The 12703-nt window shown below is 51.7% G+C and overlaps 1 long non-coding RNA gene across 1 annotated transcript; it reads left to right on the top strand.

The window, feature by feature from the left end:
• Window positions 1-446: 446 nt before the first annotated feature.
• On the top strand, window positions 447-9892 carry LOC144947841 (uncharacterized). The gene is made up of 3 exons (XR_013640100.1): window positions 447-754; window positions 8686-8762; window positions 9678-9892. It is a non-coding gene; the product is annotated as an uncharacterized LOC144947841 (long non-coding RNA).
• Window positions 9893-12703: the final 2811 nt, after the last annotated feature.

Below are 12703 nucleotides of genomic sequence, written 5' to 3'. Positions count from 1 at the left end.
ATACCTGGGCAGTGTGCTCATGACTGGCTCCGGTTTAACAGCAGATATCTCACTCCGAATCAGTCGAGCGGCATTATCTTTTTATCGGTTGCGTAACGCTGTGTGGAAGCTACCTGGTCTGTCGCTCCGCAGGAAGCTTCAGGTCTTCTCGGCCACGGTCATTCCCTCCATTCTCTATGCTTGCGAAACGTGGACCCCCCTATTGGAACATCTTCGCCGGTTAGAAACATTTAGGCTGGCCTGCCTAGGAGTCATCCGGTATTGTGTGAGGAGCTCACAAATCCTTGAAAGATCTGGACAAAGTCCAATCGGTGAGTTCCTCCGGCAGGCAAGGCTGCGTTGACTGGACCATGTAGCTCGCATGCCCAGCCACCGCATGCCTAAACAGCTTTTGTTCGGCGAAACGGGCGCGGCACGGGCTAGAGAGGAGATGGAGTGATGTGGTACAGGAGGATGTGGAGCTGAGTGGACTTGCCGATGACTGGTACCAGCGGTGTCAAGATCGGCCTCAGTGGAGGAGGCTCGTGAACGACTCTACTGGGCAGTTGGAGGCAGTCGCCCTCCAACAACAACGGAGGGTGGGGAGCGACGCTCACAACAACGAGCAGAGCGCCGGGTGGCTAAAGCACAGCAAGTTGGCACAGTAGGGTTCACAGGTGGTGCATCAGCCAGTCGTCTCAGTCAGTCGACCCGTGGCACCTGGGTCTGCCCCGTGACCTGCCAGCGGGCGTTCGACACTTCACGTGGCCTCAAGGTGCACATAGCCTGGCACAAGCGTCGTGGTGACGTCACCGCCACTTAGTGCGAATGGCGGTTGTTGTTGTTGTTGCCTGTAGCTGTGTGTCTCAGTGTGTGTGTGTCTGTATCTGTGTGTCTCAGTGTGTGTGTGTCTGTAGCTGTGTCTCAGTGTGTGTGTGTCACAAAGTGGGGAGCGGTGGCGTAGCGGTTAGCGCGCTGCGCTACGAACCTGGCGATCCGAGTTCGATTCCCGCTCACGGCGATCGCCCGTGACGATTATTTGAACCGGTCCTGGGCCTGCCTCACTTGAGTACCTGGTGCGGTGTGTAAACATCGCCACTGGGGAGACAAAGGCGGCCGAGCGTGGTGCCGTGCCGGCCATCAAAGGTGCTCGCTAACAGCACTTGCCCCAACAGCCTGTGAAGGCTATACGGGGGATATTTGTCTTTGTTACAAATATACGCTCGCTCACTCACCCACTCATTAACACACTCACTCACTCACCTACCCATTCACCGACACTTACGCAATCACACGACACCGCCCTCACCTCCAGCTCCCCACACTCTGCAGGTCACACAACGCTTCTCTCCGTCCGCCTCCTTCCCTCTCGATCTGCTCCACTTTGGAATCCCCTCCAATCGTCGTCTCTTCCCCTCCCCCCCTCGTTTCTTACAAACCGAATACAAGAAACTGATGCACTCTTAACCATCGCAACTTTCAGCAGCGCTGTTTGTTGCTGGCCGTTTTTTTTTGGGGGGGGGGGGCTATGAGGGGGCACTTTGGGCTTGCGTTTGGCAACACGTGATTTAAAATAAAATCTTGATGAGTTTGGAAGCCTCTTGCCGGCCGATCTGGTCATCGGCCGGATAACCCAGGGGTCATGGACCCGTTATAGCCACTTGCGGCTCCTAGCGACCTTTAGTGCGCCCCCCCACCCCCTGAATGTGAAAACACCCCCCCCCCATCAACCACCAATGATTTCAAACGTGTGGCAGCCCTCGCACACCGATGATGTCGCATCGGCGAAAGTGGACCCCCCCCGCCCCCTTCTGAAAACTCGTGAAAATCCCACCGCGTTGTAGCGATTGCGGGATGTGGCACGTGGGACGAGAGGTCATGGGTCACCGAGGACCCACGTTTCACCCCACGTGACTGTAAAACGAGGAGTTTTTGGAGGGTCTTTGGGCACCCGTGGCTCTCGGCCCAGCGATCGACCGGCGCGCGCGAGTGCTCTCGTGTGTCCACGTCCGTCATCGTTGTGACGTGACGCCGCCGCTAATATCTTTAAGTGCCTCCGAACAGGCGAGCGGAGGCGGGTCTGTTCCCACGCAGCAGCGTCTGCACGGACACAGCAGCAGCAGCAGCAGCGAGAGAGAGCGAGAGGGCGGGTCAGAGAGAGAGAGAATGCGAATACATAAACTGACAATCCATAATACAGGTTGGTTTTTGTGTTAGATCGCGTATATAAATGTGTCGTTAAAACCCGCCACCACCCGACACAGCCAACTCGTAAGGGGTTGTCACGTAAACAGAACGTGCCGATTCGTCACTCGTACAGCAACACCGATGTGTTGGAGAGCCAAGCCACAACATTCACAATCTGAGTAATTACAACTAGCTTCATCAGGCGACAGCCAGATTTGTGGAGAAAATCCTCCTGCTTCGTTCCTTAAATAGAGGGGTAGGCGTGATGACGTCGTCTGCGATTGCCACACCAGCCTGAGCTGGTAGAACGTAAGGTTACTACGCCACCACCAACAACCCTCCGTATATGACAGCGGGATTTCTCCACTGGCTTCAGACGAACGTCGCCCAACCTTCGTTTCAGGAATCGAACGCGTCGACTGGGACCACACCGAGTCCACGTGTTTTTGTTTTGCTTCACCGCGTTCGTCAAACAAAGCTTGAACCGCGCCGCGAAGCTTTCATGCGCGCGATTCGTCGAGGGATGTCTTTAATAGTTCACCGTTAATCGTTACGGCTTGCGAGCGAGCGAGCTTCCATTAGGGGCAGAAGAGTTTGGACTGAAACGTCGCCTCGCTAGCTGGGGGGGGGGGAATGTGAACCCTTTGCGTTACGCGCCTACCGCGCTCTTACGTGAGGAATGCGGCGAGATGGAGGATCGATTTTCTTTTTTTTTATCGGGAGGCTTGACACAAAAGGCGTGGTTCGGTGCCACGAACGCGATCCAAACGCATGTCATGGGTGAGAAGTGCTCCCCTTAAACGAAAACAGCGGAGTGAACACACCTGCGCAAATGAGCCATTTTATTCTCGGTATTATTATTACCATATAAAAACGCCAAATGGAATGCGTTGATGCATAAACACACGGATGTACTGCGTACGGAGCAGTGGCTGAACGGTTAGCGCGCTGCGTTACGAACCCGGCGACACGAGTTCGATTCCCGCTCAGAGCCAACATCGGTGGCGATAATCTGAACCGATCCTGGGCCTTCCCTAGGTCTACTCAGCCGCAAACGAGTACCTGGTGTGTTGTGTAAAACATCGCCAATGGAGAGACAAAGGCGGCCGGGCGTGGTACTGGCCACCCATTCTCTCGTGTGCCGTGCCGGCCTTCATTATGTGCTCGCTAACAGCACTTGCCCCAACAGCCTGTTAAGGCTATACTTGGGGAGATAAGGCTGGCACAGCCACAAACAAACATCTGGCCACGTGATCCACAGAGGGCAGCCCATCGTACAGAGCAGAGATCAGTCCCCCATTGCGCACGCACACAACTCACCCGACTCCCCTCACCTCACCAGATCACCACACCTGCAGTGACTCACCGCTCACCTGCGACCCACGACTCGCAGCCGCAGCTAAGGCCAGCGGTGCAGTGGCGGCTCCTGCAAAATCTCTCAGGGGGGGCAAATGTCTGGATGATTGATAAGGATAAGGTCCACCCATGCAATGGATAAATTAACAGCTTAAGCATGTAAAGGCAACTTCACTTCTTTAATATTAATGAAAAATAAAGTGACTCTTACAATACATCTTGTTTGTTTCTATACTCACTATTAAAACAAACCACTCAAGTTTCTTTTATTAAAGATTCCACTAGGTGGCGACAAATTATATTGTTGGATGAAACGTGCTTACGTATGATGACGTAAGCACGTATGATGACGTAAGCACGTGAGGGCGAGCCCTCCCGGAAGCCATAGAGAATGCATTGCAGCGCCCCCGTTCGAAAAAAAACATCTTTGAATGTAAGTCTATGGGACCACTCGGGGCGATTCTCAGCTGGAGGGAAATCGCCCAAAAAGAGGCGGTACTCCACAGAACGTAGCATGACGCTGATTGGACTATATCCAGAGGCACAGTGACGGCTAGCGTGACTCTGTGGTTGAATGACATTGGTGATGCGTCGCCCAATCGCCCTAATGAAGAAACCGCCCCTGCAGCGGTGACAGAGTCGCACGGTGAGCCTTGCGGGGTGGTAAGTGAGACGGCCACGTGGTCTCGTGGCTCCATCTCCGCAGTGGGGTCGCTCTCCCTCGCTGTGACTGCACGTCCCGTCGCCAGGGCTCTGATCCTCCCGTTCCTTCTAGCGACGTGTCCGGCACAAGGAACTCATCTTACTTTTTGATCGAATCAATGGGGAGGGGGGGGGGTAGTTTCTTAACCCCCCCCCCCATGCCTCCGCCTATGTCGACCTATCAACACAAGCGGGTCCACCACAGTCGCATGCCATCGACCGGTCGCGTGTGGTCGCGCTAACTTGTGGCGGCACCCACATTGTTTCAAGACATCTCGCAAACGTGGAAGAGTAGGAGGCATAAGTAACCCTCTCGAACGGTTCTTTACACTTCCCTACTCAACCGACCGAGTGCGCGTTGTTGAAATGCTCAACATCCTCCATTCAAATGTCAAAATTACACTTAAAAAAAAAATCACAAAAAAATATGCCTGCGATATCTTCAGGGTTAACACTCACGTGGCGTAACGATCGATTTGTTAATCCACGTCTCGAGTCTGTCGAGAGAGCCAAACTTTCCCCTTGCCGTTTGCAAAATGTGTGCAACATCCAAAACAAGGCTCGTGGCATTTACACTTAAACGATCCACACGATTTGCTTATTTTAGTTAATTCAGCGCCGTATGTGCTGCGTGATGAACCCACTGAGCTGAGAACAGCAGCACGGAGTTGTTCACCGGCTGCCCAGGAAGAGTCTGCCAAGTGGGGTCCGCTCAGCTGTGACAATCGCTGTTCGCTTTAATTCACTTTCATTTACTCAGTGCCATCTCCACTTCCGTCTCTCATCTTTGTTTCTTGTTGTTGTTGCTGCTGCCGAATACGAGCGCACGTTGCTCACGGGGAGAAACATGCAAAACCCCAACGATACATCAGGCGTCGTGGGTCGTGATCGAAGCCCACGGCCTCCTGCGTACCAGGCGAGGCAGTTAACATCTTAGAGCCACCGTGGCTCTCGGCTCGCCACCGTGTGGCAGGGGATCACAGTTCTCGGAGAACACCCAAGCAGGCGACGGCGCAACACTCTATCCCGTTACAGACGTAGTAGTTTGGTGTTCACCGATGTGTTGTGCGCCGTCTCCTGCCCGGACAGGGTATACGGCACCTCCTCGACGCTTACGGGGAAGTGCGGAGTGTCCTCTGCACTCGTGGGCTCGAGTTCGCGATAAGATGACGACCTGGGGGGGGGGGGGGGGGTTCACGGCCAAATCGTTCGTTGGCCTCACCCTTCTCCCGCACACCCAAAACAACTCAACCATCAATGGGGGTGCAGCGCCTTTTGGTTCGAGAAGTCGGCATCGTGACACGTGACTCTCCGGCAATGTCGGCGCCGCTTTGGCGTCGTCATTGTGGGATCTCTGAGCGACTGGCAACGAGATCGCGACGAGTGGAGGCGTCGGGGGTCTCGTCCGACGTGCCCAGGGTCACGGAGCAAGTCACCCGCACGGCAACTTTTCCCTCGAGATGCCAACGCGGCCAGATTAGTGGGTCAAACACACACACACCCACACACTGTTGAGTGTCCGACTCTCAGACGCGGTGACTCACGTGCAGACGTTAAACAAATTCATGGCAATGCAGCTCATTAGCGCGCTCAGTTCATCGGCGCAAACTTAGACGCTTAATTGCATTCATTGGTGACTTCCGCGGCCAACCCACGCATTCTCGCCACGGCAGCGTGGGTAGCAGAGAGTGAAAGCGATAGAATTGGATTCTGCTCGAGTGATTTTAAAACCTCCTCCTGTAGACGAACGCTTAAACTTTAAAAAGAGGACGGGGGGGGGGGGGTTGCGGAAAGCGCAAATCGAGCTCCTTAGCCTCGTTTGAAGCCGCTCTGGTTTCAAGGGGCATCGGTCGTTCAATCGGTGGGGGAGCGTTAAACCATGATGGGTGCATCTCCAAGTGTCTCCACCGCCGCCTCGCCGGAGACGTTTGTCTGCCCCTCTCCCCATGAGCCGCACCAGGAAACCTCACGGCACGATGCAAACCACACGGACTCGCCACCACGCAAAGCTACGCTCACCTGGTCCATGTAGATGTTCTGTGCTGTGGGCGGACTCCACTCGGCTGAGGACAGCAGAACGGAGTTGTTCATCTGTAGCAACCCCCCCCCCCTCTTCTTGGTTCTTTCGGTAAAGTCACGTAGAATGGAAATAATAAAAATAAAACATAATAAAATAATTATCACGACGTTTCGGCCACAACGCAAGCAGCCATCCTCGAGTGGAGAGCAGGTCTGTCGAGTAGACAGAATTATTTTATTATGTCTTATTTTTATTATTTTATTATTTCCATTCTACGTGACTTTACTGAAAGAACCAAGAAGATGAATCCCCTGCAGTCACGAAAGCTTTAAATCGAACCCCCCCCCCCTATTAATCTGTCGTCGTCCCCCCACTTCTGTAGCACCCACGCCTCCCGGTCTGGGCGAGTCTCTGCCGACTCAAGTCCGTTCAGCCGTGACGCTCGGTGCGTTCGAGACCAGACGGAACAAATTTTAGTTTTTCTCTTCCGTTTCGTGCAATTTTTGCATTTCCCTCCGTGCCACCCGCGCTACTCTCTCTGCTCTTTCTGTTTTTCTTGCTGAATACGGAGCGCGTTACAAATCTTGCATCGATTGATTGCCACTTTTGTTATTATTATTATTGCCGCGCTTGTTTACGCCGCCGAGCCTCACCGACAAGAAACATTCAGGGAGTGTGAGTTTCTGATTTCAATTAAAATTTGTACGTTCACAGATCGTGGCGGGTTTTTTTTGTTGTTTACACCGATTTGGTGACATTTTGCGTGCAATTCACCCGCTCGCAGACAAAGCAATTGCACGGGTAAATCATTTCCAAATGAATGGCTCGGAGTTACTCAGCACGAGACAAGCAAATATGCTGGTAGGAACCTCCTGGTTACACCAGCCCACGGGGGACTATTGTGTCCGTCGTGCAGGGAGGGGCTGGGTGGGGAGGGAGGGTGGGGCTGGGTGGGGAGGGGAGGGTGGAGAGGGGCTGGGTGGGGAGGGGCTGGGTTGCGAGGGTGGGGAGGGGCTGGGTGGGGAGGGTGGGGCTGGGTGGGGGGTGGGAGGGGTGGGGCTGGGTGGGGAGGGGCTGGTCACCCCGTGGTGCCCTTATGAAACTCAACGTTTAACCTACTCACGGCGGCGGGCATATTTGCGGAATACACCACGCCGCCGTTGACCCTGGCCATTGACCGAGCAGCCCAACGTTCCTACCAGCTCCCTCCGCAGGAGGAATGTGTTTGAAAGCCTCCAGCTTCACTGCCCAGAGAGAGAGACATCTCACAACCCGAGCAGAATTCAGCTTTGTCACCATTTGGATGTGTGACCGCGCGGATATTAGCGTCAGCTGCTCCCCTAAGTAGGCGTCGTGTGTTTGGTTTCAGATGTGGCCAAGGCTCCTCTGACCATCTCCAAATCATCATCCCCCCACGAGCTTAGCAGACAACCAGGGGTTGTACCATCAGCTGGGATTTGGAACATAGCAGCAGCAGTGTTATCACGGTCACACTCATCATTGTCACCATGGTCACACACTTGCCAGTGTCATCATCAATGCTATCGTAAGTATCATCAGCCATACTTGGATGAACATAGGGAAGAGCAAGTTTACACACACACACACACACTCAGAGCTTGGCGTATAATATATATCTAATACTATTATAAATTAATCTATGCCTCGAGTTTTCTGGCTGGCTGCTGGCTGGGCTACTCTCGACCCCAACAGTAACGCTGTCATTGTTAGTGGCTGCTGCGGCCTTTTTCCACCGACAGAAGACGTAGTAGCAGGAGTAATAACACGCATAGATAGCGACATCGAAGGAGGTGCGAGTAACAAGTATGGACAAATAGTTAGTTAATGAATCCTCTTCATCCCCTGTGGGACACACGAGTTCTCTCCGCTTCTCCCTGTCCTTGGCAACACGTTGAGCCTCGCCCCAAGAGAGGTCGATCGCTGGCACCACCGGCTCGGCCTTCACGGCACTGCGCCAGGATGGTCTCGGGTCTCCCGGGTTTTCCTTTTGCCCGGTGGTGTCCATCCTTGTGCCATTTTTTGTCTACGGTCCAGGTCCATGCTGAGGACATGTCCGAGCCATCTGAGTCACCGTCTCTTGATGTCCTGTGTGATAAATACAGACGAATGTCAAGGATTCGTTAAAATCGCTCCGACTTTTCAATTTGTGCTACAATTGATGATTCTTTCGCCAGTATATATATATATTTTAATCTTATAGAATATAACCCTAACCCCTGCCCCTTAACAATGCATATTATATTGGCATTTTATTAGTTTGAAAAGCACACTACTTTTAGCGCTCCCAGACCTGAAATGAGAGTCTATTATGTTCCATTGCAGAGCAACGGAGTTTTCTACGAGAAAGCATTAAAACAAAATGATTATTCTTTATGCACATTGATGTTTCCTTTTAATTAACGAGTTCAGTTTTCCAACAGAACTTCAGCCTGCTCTTGTCCACCTCCTTTTGACTGCCGCGCCGAGAGATTGAATCGAAACTGGCGACCTCTACATGGCAAGTCCAGTGTGCTGACCGTTACACCACAGCATCATCATCATCACAATCATCATCCACTGCTGCATGGATATTGTTTGAACCACTTTTTTGTGGGAATGTCGAGCTCACGCTTGTATTCCACAGAAGCATAAAAGAAAAAATGTGGCATGAAATTGGCCCAAAGCGGTTTAATCCTGGTGTTGTCGAACAAAATGCATCACCGTAATGAAGACATTTCTATTCCTGAAAAGACTGCACGGTGGGTAATTCATAGATTAATATGATCCCCAATGGGGCCGCACATGCCTGCTAATGTGATGAATGCATCTCAATTCACACTCGCGATAAATGCGTTTCAAATGAGAAATATGGAATTTTAATTTCTGCTGCCACTCTTAAAAAAAAAATTTGCAAGTCATTTAAAAACCTGATGACAGTTTCACTGGGACAATCAGTCACATCACAAGTGGGCAGTCCAGTCAATGTGCTAACGTTGGCAATGTGGTCGTAACCATGCGACCAACTTTGGCCTCCCAGCGTTCTACGTTGACTGGGGGTATATGAAGCCTGGGGTGTGTCATTCAGACTCTGTCTTCTCGACAGACATGTTCTTCACCTGAGGACGGCTGCTTGCGTTGTGGCCGAAACGTCGTGAGAATTATTTTATTATGTTTTATTTTGATTATTTCCATTCTACGTGACTTTACTGAAAGAACCAAGAAAATAGAGCTTTACCGAAACACCCAGGAAGGGAGCATATCAGCTATTCCACTACGACGTATACACAACGTGCAGTTAAAAGGAACAAATAAAAGGCTTGCACTATTATTTTGTATCACTATTGAACGAATGAACGTAAATGAAAAATGTTTCGTGTTAAATTTGACCTCGGATCATTCCCACGCCCTCTCCCCTGATGTTGTGTGCACACAGGTCACGTGGCACGACAGAGGCCAAGGCAGCACCGACGTTGGCCCAAGTTGTGAGTTACCGGAGAGCAGTGATCTTCATTGCAAGGCCAGGGGGACACTGGCGGCCCCTGATGGCTTTGAGTGCAGCCCCTGACGTGCAGGCCCCTGACAATACACACGGTGGCTAGGAAATGTTAACTACCTCGCCTGGTATACAGGAGGTCGTGGGTTCGATCCCGACCCTGACGCCTGTCTGTATGTTTGGAGTTTGCGTGTTTCTCTCTCTCATCATCATCACTGTGGCTAGGAGATGTTAACTACGTCGCCTGGTACGCAGGAGGTCGTGGCTTCGATCCCGACCCTGACGCCTGTCTGTATGTTTGGAGTTTGCGTGTTTCTCTCTCTCATCATCATCACTGTGGCTAGGAGATGTTAACTACGTCGCCTGGTATACAGGAGGCCGTGGCTTCGGTCCCGACCATGATGCCTGTATATTTGGAGTTTACCTTTCTCTCTCCCCATGGTCGTGTGGATTTTTCTCCGGGTTCTCCGCGTTTTCCCTTCACATTTAGAAACACGCGTCTCGAGTCTTTGACTGCTATACGTGTCCACACGATACGCCACGTCCTTGAGCTATCATTTGTGGCTTCTGAAAACGAGCAACGTAGCTCAGTGGGCCTTACCCGGCAAAATAAACATCGTTTTGTTTCATACATAAATATGAAAATTGCCCATTGCCGTGCTGTCAAACCCCAATGGTTTCAAATGTGTGGTGGGCCCACGCACAATGATGATGTCTTATAGGCCAACGCCCCCCCCCCCTCTGAGAATCAGTGAAGAACCCTGCCTTATATAGAGAGAGAGAGCAGCGATTCAACTGCAATGTTCTGCGTTCAACTCAAGAGGTCAACTCCCGGACCTCTCGCCGTGTATATTCAACAGCCTACGGCGAGGTTACGTTTCCGTAAGAAAAAAAAACCTCTTTGAAGAAGGTAATGCATTCGCGTTGCGGACAAGAAAAGTGAGGACATTCAGGCGAAATGCGATGAGGCAATTGCAAAGATTTATTTTTTTGTAGTAATATTTTGGCTCGGGGCTGCAGGACCACTGCTTACAGAAGCCACGTGCATCACTGGCAGTGATGATGCACACGGCGTGCGAAGCGGAGACAGATTTTGTAGCAGCTGAACTACTGAAACGAAATAAATAAATGCATCCCTTTCATTTACATCACATGTGTGTACGTGCGACTTCTTTTGCACCGTACGTAGCCAAGCGTGCTAATGCGAAGTGCGTGCGGGGGGTGGGGGGGGTACAATAAACTAAAGCACAGCAAGCAGCTGCGTGACTTTCATACAAACATCCTGAACACGGGAAACGAGGGCAGACGTGTGGTGTACGATGACGTATGTTGAACTTCTTTCGCACCTTACGCATGCGGACCGCGAGAAAATAAAAACGCACTCACATCCCACATGAGCACAATCTCGAAAAGGGAAATTAAACAATTCCCCAAATCGATGAAAACTAAATCCACCCCGCCCCCCACCCGGCCGCCTTGCTCGATCCCACGGTGGGCAAAGAACGCTCCCGAGTGCGAGAAGAGAGAGAGAATTGAGAATCTCAGAACGTTTATTTATACTGCAGGAGGAATCCGATGAGCTATGAAGCTCATCACAGAAAGCAGGATATAGGCGTGCAAAGTACAAGAAAGGTAAACAGATCACCTGGCGACGGACATGGTAAAAGCTCTTTCACGAGCGTCGCTGAACTCGCCGGGGGGTTTGTGTCCTTGCGCCGAGGGGGGCGGGGGGCGATCGAGGTGTGGGGGGGGGGGCTGGCATAACAACATGCAAAGTGAAGTCTCGCTCATAATAGAGGTTTTTTGGGGGGTTAGGTAGCGTAAATATAAACATTTGTCGTGAAACCCGCCACCACCCGACACAACCTAACCCCCAAAAAACCTGTACGATGGATCTAACCACCCCCCCCCCCCCAAAAAAAAAAAAAACCCACTCTAAACGCGTGGTGATCCTAAACGTGGAGGGAAAAACTGGAGGACCCGGACAAAAATCCAGGGGAGAGAGACACGCAAACTCCACATATACAGCAGCAGGCGTCAGGGTGAAGATCGAACCCACGACCTCCTGCGTACCAGGCGAGGAAGATAACATCTCGCCACCGCGGCACCCTCATCACGCGGAACAAGGCTCGATCCGACCCCGTTCGGTGTATCGACCGATGAGACCAGGGTTACTAAGTGCTCTACACGTACTCCTTGGTTCTTTCGGTAAAGTGGATCCTTGCAGTCACGAAAACTTCAAATCTAGAATTGCTCTACACGTGTAAGGGACACGTTGGTGTGATGGATCACGCAGGGACACCACATCTTCCAGCGCACCTCCGACTAGCACGCTTGGCTATGTACGGTGCCAAAAATGCAGATGTGACGTCGCCTAATTTTGACTATAAAATAAACAGTAATATTAGATTATTAATATTATATTATTTTATTACCTCCCTTCTACGTGACTTTACCGAAAGAACCAAGAATTTGAATCCCTGCAGTCACGAAAGCTTTAAATCAAAAGTAATAGCAGACTCCGGTAAATCGTGTACGTTTGAACCCAACATGGGGAACACAATTTAATAAAAAAAACTGCTCCACAATTGGAACAGTCGCCAACGTGTGTCTACTTTCCCTCCGTACACTTCCTATCATTCCCCCACTTCGTACAGAGCTCTCAACAACCCAGCCACTCCGCCCTCTTCCTCCACAAGCTTCACTCACCACCCACTGCCATTCCACCCCTCTGTATCTTCTCTTCCACTCGCTGAACTCCAGTGAGAACCGCCTTGACCCACAGCCACGTGGTGTGTCCGCAGGTCACACTCCCTACGTCACAACCACGTGGTGTGTCCGCAGGTCACACTCCCTACGTCACAACCACGTGGTGTGTCCGCAGGTCACACTCCCTACGTCACAACCACGTGGTGTGTCCGCAGATCACACTCGCTACGTCACAGCCACGTGGTGTGTCCGCAGAT

This window comes from Lampetra fluviatilis, chromosome 47, assembly GCF_964198595.1.
Source record: "Lampetra fluviatilis chromosome 47, kcLamFluv1.1, whole genome shotgun sequence".
NCBI classification, from domain to species: Eukaryota; Metazoa; Chordata; class Hyperoartia; order Petromyzontiformes; family Petromyzontidae; genus Lampetra; species Lampetra fluviatilis.
This window is presented reverse-complemented; position numbering and strand designations above follow the sequence as displayed.